The sequence below is a fragment of the Lygodium microphyllum genome, chromosome 2 (genome assembly GCF_053477565.2).
Source record: "Lygodium microphyllum isolate KBCC chromosome 2, Lygodium_microphyllum_v1.1.10, whole genome shotgun sequence".
In the NCBI taxonomy this organism is placed as follows: domain Eukaryota; kingdom Viridiplantae; phylum Streptophyta; class Polypodiopsida; order Schizaeales; family Lygodiaceae; genus Lygodium; species Lygodium microphyllum.
In genome coordinates this window covers 78,073,959-78,087,172 of record NC_141136.1, presented here as the reverse complement: position 1 = coordinate 78,087,172, position 13,214 = coordinate 78,073,959, and positions in this window count along the sequence as shown.

Below are 13,214 nucleotides of genomic sequence, written 5' to 3'. Positions count from 1 at the left end.
TAATGCAGACTCCACCCCACTGCCTACGATTGTGGCCTGATGTGGCTTTTGGTGCAGGTCCTGGCCAATCTAAAGTCTTACAGAAAGACCCTGTTGCATTCCCTATCCTCCTTCAGGGTTGGTTAGTTGGTTGGCTGGTCGCCAAACGTCACGTCCAATTCCAAATTATGTCCCGCCTAGTATCTAGCTATTTGGGGTGAATCTTCGGTCACCTTGTCTGGTCTTCAGCTTTCAAGATTAAACTGGGTTCCCTGGAGGATCAGAGACGTAACCAGGGTACCCATGTCTGTGGCCTAGGTGAACCACCTTCTATTCAAGCTTTGGTGCTCTGGTCTGATTCTGGGAATCGGACGGACTGGTCCAATTGTGGGAATCGGATGGGCTGGTCCAATCTTACTCTAGTCCGGCTTCCCTTAGTCGGACAGGGATGGTTCGACCACTACAATGGGTCGAGTGGCTCAAGTCTGGGACTCAGACACATGGCCCGACTTGGTGGGCTTGTCCGATTATAGGAGTCGGATTCAACTAGTCCGATTCTAGGAGTCGAGCTGTCCGACTCTTGAAATCAGACAGTCCGATTCTAGGAATCGGACGGGGACTGGTCCCCGACAGCGTGGCCGACGGCCCGCAAGTTGTGCACGACGCCTTTAGGTCAATACCTACTCTATCAAATCGTGCCGCACTTTCCAAATCAATGTGAGTAGTAGACGAAAATGTCTGGCATACCTCAAAGTGATGGGGTGCTCGATCGGTCAGCACTTCACGATCTCCCGCAACTCTCTCCCTCTCTCGCTCTCTCCCGAGCTCTTAAGCTCACAATCTTCTCAGAAAACAGGGTGTCAAATGTGGGTACCCTGGTCTCCTAGGCCCCTTATTACCTCCCTCAGTCTGTTACTAATCTCATACACTCCACCAGCCAGATGTTTGAATCTGTTAGATATGATCAATGCCCCACCCTCATTAGGTGCTACCAATGATCCATGGTGCTCAAATTTGTAAGGCCCCCATTATGAGGAGAAGCCAAATGTGAGCCCGGACATTGGTTGAGAGTCCTGACTTGTATATCAGATGAGGTCTATGTGACAAGATGGAAAAAAGGTGATTGTTGTGGGTCTAATCTTTGGGTTAGACAGAGTGGTTAAGCTGGTAGCAACTCGAGGCGCATTGCATCGAGTTGCGGTGATGGTAAAGGGAATATTCCCTGGAATATTCCCTGGTCGACTAGTGGAGGCTCATATGGTAGGTCGGTCAGGCCGACCTAACAGCCTTCGCGGGCTATAAAAGCTAAACCCCTTCACAGCCATCTATCATTCCTCTTTCACCCAGTCAGAGTTGTTGTTCCAACTAGCCTTAAGCTCTTCACCTATCTTCTATCTAGATCGCCATCTAAGCTTCACACAGTGGAAGCGCAGGGGTGGACAGAGCCATCTTTGTATTAGTTGTTTGGAGCTAAAGAATTTACTGATTCTTCTCTTATCTGTTGTGTACTCTCTATCTCTTTCTCAGATTCTGTTCGCTGCACCGTGTAATATTTTACATGGTATCAGAGCCTAGGGGGCTCTAGAGATCGGAGAGTGTGCAAGAGGCAAAGGCTTCAACAACAAGGAGAAACTATGTCGACTTCCGGAAGCGGTTCGGGCGCATCAGGAAGCGGTACAGGAGGTGGTGCTGTTGTACCGGCTATTCAAACACTGAGGATTCGTCCACCAACCTTCAGCGAAGGCAAGTTAGATGGTACAAACTACACCTTGTGGAAGTTCAAAATTACAACTATCCTTGATTCTTATGAGCTTCTGGAGACTGTGCTGGGGACTAACGAAGAACCACAGCCTACCCCCGATCCATCAAATCCTAGTGTGATGATTCCTCCGAATGCAGATCTTCTACGATCTTGGAAACGAAGGAATGCAGATGCATTGTGTGCCTTAGTTACAAGCTGTTTTGATAGTGTTCTGACTTTGATTCAGCATACAACCAAAGTGTTAGAGGCTTGGAATGTACTAAGGAGTTAGTATGAAACACGAAACCAAACAAGGATTCAAAACTTGGAGAATCAACTAGCAATGGAGAAGTTTGTTGAAGGAGAGACGGTTGAAGCATTCATCACTCGAATTAAGAATCTGCGTGACCAGATGGCTGGCGCTGGGATACAAAAGACTAGCGAAGAGCTAGCTTGGAGGTGTCTTCGGATTTGTCCACAAAAGTTTGATGGACTAGTAACTGCCCTTAATACTCAGGTGAGACCTCAAGCTTTGACTTTTGAGGAGTTTTGTGCATTATTAATGGAGGAGGAGTTGAGGCTGAAAGCCCGAGAAGGAAGCAACAATGGAGATGCTGCATTCTCTACCAATGCAAAAGGCAAAGGTGGTTCCTCCACAAAAAATGATGGTGATAAAAAGAAAAAGGGTGGCAAGAAGAAGTTTCAAGGAGAGTGCTTCTACTGCAAGAAGAAAGGACATGCAATTTTGCAGATTGTCGTGTCAAGAAGGCAGATGAAAAGAATGGTACCCTTAAAAGTAAAGGAAAAGAGACAGCCAATACGGCTGAAGCAGAGTTGGAATTATTTATGGTGACCATTGAGGAAGTGTGCTCCTCGGCGCAAGAAGAATCTACCACTGACTCATGGGTGTTGGATAGTGGGGCCTCCCGTCACATGACCAACAAGAAAGGTCTATATAGTTCTATGCAGCCTCTACAAGAATCCATCACTGTGACGGTTGGAAATGATGCTAAATGCCCTGTTGCGGGCACAGGTACTATTTCTTTTGTTGCTGCAAATGGTGAAGTCAAAAAGCTTTCAAATGTGTTGTATGTTCCCGAAATCAGGAGAAATTTCTTATCAATTGCTGCCATAATTGATCTTGGTCATGAAGTGAGGTTCAAGAAGACAGCTGCAGAAATTCTTGATAGTGCTGGCATAATTGTTGGCAAAGGAGAAAGAAGGAACAACCTGTATGAGCTAAGTGCTCTTACAGCCACCGTTGGAGTGGGCATAAGTAAGCTTTGGCATGAAAGGTTTGGACACATCGGATTTGCAGTGTTGAAGGAGATGCAAAAGCAAGGTATGGTTGCTCACCTACCTACAATAACTGAATTGAAGGAACCATGTGAAGCTTATATGATGGGCAAGCAACAGAGAAAGGCATTTCCACAAGAAAGCAAGAATAGAGCACATGCTCCTCTAGGGTTGGTGCATGTTGACTTGTGTGGTAAGATGCCTACACAAGCCTTGGGGGGATCTTCTTATTTTATGTTGATTGTCGACGACTACAGTAGGAAGATGTGGGTGTACTTCCTTCGTGATAAGGCTCAAGCTTTTGGTAAGTTTAAAGAATGGCTAAAACTTGTTGAGAATGAAATAGGGAAAAGTGTGAAGAAATTTAGAACAGATGGTGGTGGTAAGTTCAACTCAAAGAAGTTTGAAGGCTTTTGCAAGAGCAAAGGGATTAAGCGTCAATTGATGATGCCTCACACACCTCAGCAGAACGGTGTTGTGGAACGTAGGAATCACACCATTGTGGAGATGGCAAGATGCATGCTAAATGGCAAGGGATTGCCTAATCATTTTTGGGCTGAAGCTGTTAATACTGTAGTCTACATTCTAAATCGGAGCTACACAAAGGCTCTCAAGGGAAAAACACCTCATGAGGCTTACACTGGTAAGAAACCATCTATCTCACATTTTAGAATTTTTGGATGTGAATGTTATGCACATGTTTCAGATGAGAAGAGAAACAAGTTAAAACCAAAAAGCAGAAAATGTATCTTCTTGGGTTATAGTGATGAGCAAAAGGCTTACAAATTATATGACCAAGAGGCAAAGAAGATCATCGCGAGCCGTGATGTGGTGTTCAAGGAGGAGCTGTATACAGTGGAGGAGGAGAAGGCAAGTTCTTCCACTTTATCATCAAGCGAAGAAGTAGTCCACTATGAACATGTCCTGAGAGCTATCCCTATCCTTAAGGAGGAGGAAGCATCATCTTCAGATGATGAGGAAAAAGTTCACCAACCTGACATCACCCCACCGGAAAAGCCATTGCCATGCTGGGTGAAGCAGCTCTATGACCACAATAATCCTATGCCTGCATCTGTTGAGGAGAAGGCAGACGGACTAAGGAGGTCTCAGAGAATAGAGGAGCAAAGGAGGGCTTCTGCTCACATAGTCAATATGGCCTTGATGGTTGAGATTATGAGAGAAGTAAAGGAGCCAATTGACTTAGAAGAAGCACTTGCAGATCCATCATGGAAGGCTGTTATGCAGGCAGAGTATGACAGCATAATGAAGAATGACACTTGCGAGCTAGTGGATCGACCAGCAAAGCGGAAGGTTATTGGCACCAAATGGATCTGGAAGGTAAAGTACAAGGCTGATGGTACCTTAGAAAAGTACAAAGCTAGACTGGTTGCCCAAGGATTTTCACAAGTTGAGGGGTTTGATTTTCAAGAGTCAACTGCCAGAATGACCACTATTCGCAAGGTACTTGTAGTGGCTGCCCACAAGAAGTGGCTAGTGTACCAAATGGATGTTAAGTCAGTGTTCTTAAATGGTGACCTCAAGGAGTAGGTGTACGTGGCTCAGCCACCAAGGTTTGAGGCCCCCCATTCTGAGAATAAAGTGTGTAAGCTGAAGAAGGCATTATATGGGCTGAAACAAGCCCCCAGAGAATGGTACCAGCGGATAGATAAGTTCTTTTTAAACCTAAACTTCAAAAGATGTGCCTCAGATACTAACTTGTATGTTTACAGGGATGGTAAAAAGTCTATAGTGATTGTCCTATATGTGGACGCCCTTCTTATTACACGTGACTATAAAGATATGATCAACCAAACTCGAAAGGCTTTGAGTTCTGAGTTTGAAATGACAGACTTGGGCTTGCTGCACTATTGTTTGGGGAAGTCTGGCAAGAGCCAGGAAAGATCTTCATCTCTCAGAAGAAGTATGCATGGGAGATCTTGAAGGCATTTGGTATGACCGAGTGCAAGGAGATAGCTACACCTATGGAGGTGAATGCAAAGTTATCCGTCGAGGATACATCAGCACTAGCAGACATTGGGAGGTATAGGAGGTTGGCGGCAATCTGATCTACTTGTGTAACACCAGACCAGATATCAGTTTTGCTATTGGTGTTTTGAGCAGGTTCTCAAACAAACCTCATGAGAGTCATTGGAAGGCTGGGATGCGGGTGCTCAGATACTTGAAGGAAACTCTTGACTATGGTATCACATACAGTTTCAGAACTTCTCTTGTGGGGAACTGTGACTCAGATTGGGCAGGAGACATTGATTCCAAGAAGTCAGTTTCTGGTTATTGTTTCTCTTTGGGTTCAGAAATTTTCTCTTAGATTAGTAAGAAGCAGCCAATAGTGGCATTGTCTTCTACCGAAGCAGAGTACAAGGTAGCTTGTTTTGCTGTATGTGAAGCCGTATGGTTGAGAAGGATTCTATGGCATATGGGAGTGCAGGATGAAGAACCAACTGTGCTAAGATGTGACAATCAGAGTTGCATCGCCATTGCCAAAAATCCAGTGTTTCATGCACGCACCAAACATATAGAGATCCAGTATCACTATGTGCATGATTTGATAGAGGATGGGATAGTGGAACTGGTCTACTGTCCAATAGAGGAGAATGAAGCATATATCTTCACCAAAGCATTTACGAAGGATTTGATTCAAGTTCATCTTCAGAGACTTGGCATTGGGCCGAGGAGATAGTTCACCTATGGGTGGACATTGAGGGGGGTGTTAGATATGATCAATGCCCCACCCTCATTAGGTGCTACCAATGATCCATGCTGCTCAAAGTTGTAAGGCCCCCATTATGAGGAGAAGAAAAATGTGAGCCCGGACATTGGTTGAGTCTTGACTTGTATATCAGATGAGGTCTATGTGACTAGATGGCAAAAAGGTGACCGTTGTGGGTCTAATCTTTGGGTTAGACAAAGTGGTTAAGTTGGTAGCAACTCGAGGTGCATTGCATCGAGTTGCAGTGTAAGGGAGTTAAAAGGGGCCCCTATTTTGGGGTCCGGGGGCCGCGGAAGTGGCCCCTGGCTGGGGGGGTCCCAGGGGGGCCAGTCGCCCCCATGGCGGGGGTCCGGAGGCAACGCCCCCGGCCCGATGGTAAAGGGAATATTCCCTGGCCGACTAGTGGAGGCTCATATGGTAGGTCGGTCAGGCCGACCTAACATCCTTCGTGGGCTATAAAAGCTAAACCCCTTCACAACCATCTATCATTCATCTTTCACCCAGTCAGAGCTGTTGTTCCAACTAGCCTTAAGCTCTTCACCTATCTTCTGTCTAGATCGCCATCTAAGCTTCACACAGTGGAAGCGCACAGGTGGACAGAGCCATCTTTGTATCAGTTGTTTGGAGCTAAAGAATTTACTGATTCTCCTCTTATCTGTTGTGTACTCTCTATCTCTTTCTTAGATTCTGTTCACTGCGCCGTGTAATATTTTACAGAATCTGCGCCCCAACTTCCCTGTCTCCAGTAGCATCAGAACCCTTCTGTTCCCTTCTTTTTCTCATCCTACCCTTAACCTATTGAAACAGGAATCAGAAATAGAAATAAAGACAGATGGTCCTACTCTAACATTCAGCGGCAAATCAAAATGCTTACTTGCTCTAGGGATTAAAACCTCCTAATCCTCCTAACTATCTCGAGCGTCGGTTCAGGCTGCAAACCCTACTGCCCTACTCGATCTGATGTGCCTGGTGCTCAAGGCTCGATTCCGTCGGTCCCGACAACGGAACCAAAATGTAGGGGAGCTACAGAGCTCTACCTCGAGACTTACGGACCGCTTATTGATCAAGTGTTTCAAGCCGAGCGGCCATGGCTACCTCTCACATAGCCGATGCGCAATGTCTATCTTGCAGTCGTAGTGAGCTTACCTTGATGCTCGATCGAGTTCCCTCCTCTCTCTCACACTCCGGTAGCTCCACGATCCTTGTGGCAAGTTCATGCAACCTCAAGCCCTCTCTGTCAAGCTCCATCCTCCATAGCTGCGCGAGATGAGAGAAGAGAAGAAGGGAAGGAAAGATGAAGAGAGAATATGGGGAGCTTCTTCTCCATGATCCCTCACTCTCACACACTCACTCCCTCACTCCCTCACTCCCTCACACTCCCTCAATCCCTCACTCAATCACAAGCAAGAAGGTAAGAAGCAAGACAAGAGGAAGAAGAAGCTTTAGCCACACCCAAGAATGAGCTTCTCATTCACTTTGAACTTTATATACATGCTCTACCTTTTGGGCGGTCATCTACACTTTTTACATGGCCTGCCATTAGCCTAGGCCCTCTTTTCCTATTTCCGACCATTCCCATCCATCTTATTCCCACTACTGCATACAATTTGCACAGGAGTGAGCCCGACGCTCTTTTTTACAAAGGTTCAAAAGTGCCTTCATATCTAATGGCACGCTTTTACTTTTTTCTCTTCTTTTTTTTTTTGAGGCGACTCCGTCGTTTAAATCATTCAAATTTCCAGGCTTCCATTTTTTCGCACTTCTGCTCCATTTTTCATTTCTCTGTGCTGTGGTAAACATGAATGACAGAGAAGATATCCACATGTAAAAAGAGAATTATGGGAAATTGTGATAGCCCTTAAATGTGATAAGGAGTATTTTATTCATGTAGTCATTGAGATTGATTGTTTGCTCGTATTGGGTATGATTACTAGTTGTGCTACCTCGGACATTGCTATGCTCCGATGGATTGCATACATCAAATCTTTGAACCCTGAATTTCAGCATATTGCATGAAGAGATAACCCAGTGGGGGCAGACATGTTATCTCAAGCACGTTATGAGAATGAAGATGGGATGATGGATGAGGAGGAAGAAGATGACTTTCTTATGGCTGAAGATGATGTTGCAAGAGTGAATTTAGCAATGCAAGGTGTTGCTACAGCATTAACAGAAGCTTGGACAACAAAGAGAAGATACTTTAGATGTTTTGCATATTATGTAGAAGTGTTTCTGAAAGACAAATATGCAGGAGAGTGGCTGAGAATTGGTCAATATCTCAGTACATTAATAAAGAGAGATGAATGATCAGATGAGGAGTTTAGGAAGATCAAGAGGAAAGCCTATGGATTTTTCTTAAAAGATGGATACTTATGGAAACATGCTAAAAAGAAACAGGGTATGCCATTGCGAGTTTTGGGTGACAGAGCTTCACAAGTAAAAGTAATGCAAGAATTTCATGAAAGCTTGTGGGCTGGTCATAGAGGTGTTTGGGGTACTTTTACAAAGATCAAAGAAAGATATTGGTGGCAGGGTATGTATAAGGATGTTTCTCACTTTGTGGAAATATGTACGACATGTCAAATGTATTCAATTGTGAGACATCGGGATGGATTGCAATCCACATATCCATTGTCTCTTCATTTTAAGTGGATGGTGGATTTGGTCACAATGACTACAGGTCTTTGGCAAATGAGGTATCTTGTGCTTGCTCGTGAAGACTTGACTAATCAAGTGGAAGGGAGAGCTCTACGTACTAAGACGACAAATGCCGTATGTACTTTTCTCTTAGAAGAGATCTTTTGTCGATATGGCTGTGTGGGAAAAAATACAACAGATAGGGGTGAGCTCGATGCAGATGAAGCTCATGATTTGTTTGCACGGTTGGGGATAAATCTTGCTTTAACTTCAGCCTATAACCTTGAAGGAAATGGAAAAAGTGAAAGAGGTCATCCACCTATTGTGAAGGCATTGGCAAAATCATGTGGAGAGAAGGTAAAAGAGTGGCCACGATTGCTCCCTTATGCTTTGTGGGCCGACAGAACAACTCATAGTGCCATTAAAGGATATATGCCTACAGAGTTGATGTATGGTCAAAAACCTATTATGCTGATAGAAGAGATGACAATCACATGGAGTGTGTTACCTTGGGAGGAGGAGTTGAATCAAGAGGAGTTGTTGGCCTCACGCATTAGACAATTGGAAAGAAAGTCAGAAGACATAGAGGCAGCAACTATAAAGTTAAGGGTAGCAAGGATACAGAACAAGAAACGGTTTGACAAAAGACATGACAAAAGACATAGATTGAGACCAAGAACCAAACAAGATGGGGATTGGGTATTGGTTTATGATAGCAGTTTAGATAACCAGCATAGTGCCATGCGTAAAGTTTCCAAAAGATGGTTTGGACCCTATGTGGTAAGGCAGGTGTTTGATAATGCTACTTATGCATTAAATGAGCTAGATGGGACAGCCATAAAACTTCCGGTAGCATGGAAAATAATCAAATTATTCAAAAGGCGGGAATCTATTGCCTATGAGTTTCCAAAATTAGAAGAAAATAGTGGCCATGATACAAGGGCTAGCCAGGCAGATATGGAAGATGAAGAAGTAAAGGATATGGTTGCAGAGGATGAGGAGGAATCAAAATCCGGTGACAACTAGGATTTTGGCACATACCAGAGGATGTGCATGTTCAGAGGGGGTGGATGTCGTGATGTTATGAGGACACAGTGTGAAAAAGTATGGAATGCATCATCATTCGACTTCTCTATTGATCTAGAGAGTCAATGTGATATGAGCCATTAGTACTAGTGTGAGCTGCATGGATTATCCGAAAATACTAGATTTTTGGATAATTTTAGTCTATTTTTGATATTATTTATTGTGAAAATCCAAAAAAGTTAGAAAAAGCTTCTAGATTAGGATGGCATGGAAAAAGCTAGTTGCTTTTTCTGCCAATTAGGAGATTTTTCATAAAAAAGACAGATTGATGAAATCGTGCGCGTCGCGATCACTCTGTAAACAAGCTGAAAACTGCAGATTGAACTGAAAGAAGAAGAAGAAGTGATCTGGGAGATCCGTGAGCAAGTGTCTTGGGGTTTTACCCCCCTTTCGGAGCCAACGGAGCCATCAAATTTGGGTTCCGGGCAATAGAGAAAAAGCTGATTTTTCTGATCCACGTTTTTGGTCTACGAAGGAGCTCCAAGAGAACTAATGCCTGGAGATTGCTTTTGAGTAGTTCAAAGATTCCAGGTTCTTTCAATACATATTGATTCAATTCATTGTGATTTGTTTTTGTCGTGTTTACCACTTGGGTATTCTCTATCTTCTCTTCCAACTCCTATCTCTACTTCCTTCTGCTTTTGATCCCCGGTGGATTCAACCTTTCGACAAAAACCCCTCCGACAATGTATTACTACTTTCGATGTGTTCGTACATTAAAGGAAAATTAAGAGTTGTGCATTTCAAGAAACAAAACAAAACAACTTTACTCAATTATTTGAATTCAGTACACATCGCATGAGATATTATGTATATATAAATAAATATTCCAATGTGACAGAGTATACAATTTTTTTTGGCCAAGATGCTATGGTGCTATAACACTCATTACAAAACCTTGCATCATTAATCTACTAACCTATGGTGGCTGAGTCCCCTTGCCGTGTCGAAGCCGAATGATAAAGTTCATGTCTTTATTTGTGATCATGATACGCTTTGCATGGATGGCTGCAAGCTGTGTATCATCGAACAAGTGGATGAGAAACCCCTTTGTACTGTTTGCAGGGCCTCCATAGCCACTAGTAGTCCACCTTCCTACTAGTGGACCATCCCACACTCGTCCCCATCCAAGTCTTGCATGACTTTCCGAACAACCTTATGAAAAGAAATTTTTGGGATGAGAAGCTCATATATGCATTGGATTCTCCTTATCTCTCAAAGGGCGATAGTGCCTGGTTTCCATCTCCTCTTCTTCTGTGGTGGTCCTTGTGCTCTATGGGGAGCACATGTTGTTGCACTAGAGAAAAAAGGAGGCTCCACCTTGTACTCCAGTGGCGGGCCTTGGTGTGAGGTCTTCTCGAGGCCAAAATGGCGACATGCTTGCTTGGTGCTTGCATTGCAAACTCGAGGAGGGCAAGACAGAGAAGAGAGAGGTTGGGGATGTGAAAATGGAGGAATCAAAGAAAGTAAGATGTGAAAATGAGAACCCCAAAATGGAGGAATCAAAGAAAGTAAGATATGAAAATGAGAAGAATAATGAAAAGAATAATGAACTTTTAACCCATTTAAACCCCAAAATCGGGTTAATGTAGCTTCATATGTACTGTCCATCATGTGATCGTAAATCCATAACTTTTTACCGAAATGCGACGAAATTTCACAAGTGCACTCATTAGGTGGCCAAGAGCCCAAATTATTTTTTTTGAAAAAAAATGCATGCAGACCCCTAGTCTAAAGTGTGGCGTCTAGAGCCACTTTCCCGCCAGACTTCGGTACTAGGGATCTACAAGCATTTTTTTTCAAAAAAAATAATTTGGACTCTTGGCCACCTAATGAGTGCACGTGTGAAGTTTCATTGCATTCTGATACAGTTTAGTATTTTAAAAATTATCCCACACCAAAATTATGGATGGATTGATAATTGAGAAATCAACATTGCGACTATTGGCCCTTAGAAACTTTGCATCACATAGACTATACAGAGGCATCACGAGTAAAGTTTGCAACAAGAAATGGCAAAAAATTCCATGTTTTTCCTATTGAAATTGACAATGCTAACAAAAACTGTAAGTAAGAATTGAAAATACAGCGAAGATAGTTGAGAGTGAAGGACATGTGTAAAATTTTAATTCATATTTTAAGGGCTCATACAATAGTTTTACACTGGGACATAGTCATATGTCCAATGCAAGAGGATAACACTATGCCAAAAAAGATAACATTACAAACTGTGTTCATTCCATTGGAATGATTGCATCCTTCACTGCTTTACAAGTTGGAAGTCCTTGGAAGTTATAGTGATGTGCTTCACATGTATTGCACAACATTGAGCATTAGTCATCAAGTCAACTAAAAAGGTCTCTACAAAACACTATAGAGCATGAAGATATTATTTTATGAAGCGATAATGTTTATCCTGACCTTCTGCCAAAAACCACCTCCTGCTTTCTGTGCGGTAGAGGTCTTGCATAATCTCATGAATAAGTCTCAAGAAGCTCACCTTCGGAATGATGAGATCAAAAGAGCATTGATACCTCCTAATTTCTCTCAAGGCCACTATACCTAGCTTCCACTTGTGTTTCTTGTGGAGATGCTGAGGAGGACCCTTGTGAGGGCAACTTGAGGAAGGTGGGTTAGGTTGAGAAGGGGATGCATCTGAGCTAGTAGATGCTCCAAAGGGGTTGAACACGATATGGAGCTCTGAGCGGAAGCTTATTTGCAACTACCTTAGACCTAGCCATCTTTCCTGCACAAGAGATGTGAAAACTCAATTAATAAGATAGAAAGTGAAACCCTCTTTTATATAACCCTAAACTATAAGACTCATTCACATAGATGCACACTCTCTCTTTCTCTCTTAAACTATGAATTGCATTCACACTGAACACATTGTTCATCTTACTATCTTAGCTCTCTTCGAACCCATTTGCTGCCTTGTTGAAGCCTTGTTTCTAGCCACTTGGCATGGTTTTCTTTGGCACTTGAGGCTTCATAATGCACTCTTTTAGTGACATGACGTGATTTCATCATGTCTGTAGCTAATTCATCAGTACTTTCATTTGCTCTCTTTTGCGAGAGTTTAGCTTCATCCGCTACTATAATCCTATACCACCAAGATAGCAATTGGATCATTGGATTGCTACCATTCACCCCTCCACCATGATCAATTTTTCTTTGGTATGCACCATGCGCTATCCAATGTGAAATTTCCATCCCTTGTGTGGACCAAATTCCGATGCTTCCCTCTTCTGCAAAGTATGGCCCATGTGCCTCAAGGATATGCTACAAAGATACGTATCACACATGAGTAAAACTATGCTCAATAGTTTATACAATTCATACAATTTTATAATATTAACTTAGTACACACCATGTAATGTATGATGGAGCTTTTGCCCCATGCTTCCACCATGTTTTCGTAGAAGCTATGCACATCATTGATAAATTCTTACTTATCTTCATTGTTAAACACCATCTTGCGAAGTAAGAGAGCCAATTTGTTAAGACTTATCCAAACCTTAACTTTGGCCAATCTTGTTTTTCCTCCATTATTTCGATCAGGAATTGCAAAATGTAACTTTTTCTACCCATCATAGTCCTGCAGCCTACAAACCATGACATTCCCTTATTGATGGGTGCTGAGAGAAACTTCCTAGCCTTAGCTCCTCCAAGGCAAAGATTTTTTGGAAAGTTACCAGATTTTCTTGATCTCTTCTCATCTTTTCAATCGTCACTGATGCTTGTGTA